We start from the raw sequence: 454 nt of genomic DNA on the forward strand, positions 1-454 counted from the left end.
CGGGAGCTGGGGGGCCGCAGAATGAATAAGGAATCCCGGCGCTGATGACGAGGGAGCCCTTCACTGCCCCGCACGCCGCCGCGGCCGCCACCCTGCCAGAGCCATGTTGTTAATTGCGTTTCGTTTCGCCTCGTCTTCTCCACCGCCGACCGCTCCACTCGCGCGCGCGCGCCCGGGGTTATATATAACGAGATTAAAAATGAGAGTAAACAATTAGGATCAAATGCATAAATTATCCTTTTGATTGTGAAGGGGGCAAGAATAATGAGCCGGGCGCGACGCGACGCTCGTGCGGCTCAGGCCCGCCAAGCCGCGGCCCCCGGTCTTAAATCCTTTCTTTCTCCTCTGTGTGGCTCGCCGGGCGAACCCAGCAAGGGAGAGACGGGGGAAAAAAGGGTTGGCCAGGGGGGGCTTCCAAGCCCGGCCGGTCGTCGCGGTGCCCACCCCGCCAACT

The 454-nt window shown here is 61.5% G+C and overlaps 1 protein-coding gene across 3 annotated transcripts in view; it reads right to left on the reverse strand.

Moving 5' to 3' along the window:
* The window catches only part of LOC113202891 (probable G-protein coupled receptor 158), a 127,800-nt gene that overhangs the window by 18,250 nt on the left and 109,096 nt on the right, over nucleotides 1-454 (reverse strand). The gene's annotated exons all lie outside the window — the stretch shown is intronic.

This window comes from Frankliniella occidentalis, unplaced genomic scaffold, assembly GCF_000697945.3.
Source record: "Frankliniella occidentalis isolate FOCC.00 unplaced genomic scaffold, Focc_3.1 Scaffold125, whole genome shotgun sequence".
Lineage (NCBI taxonomy): Eukaryota > Metazoa > Arthropoda > Insecta > Thysanoptera > Thripidae > Frankliniella > Frankliniella occidentalis.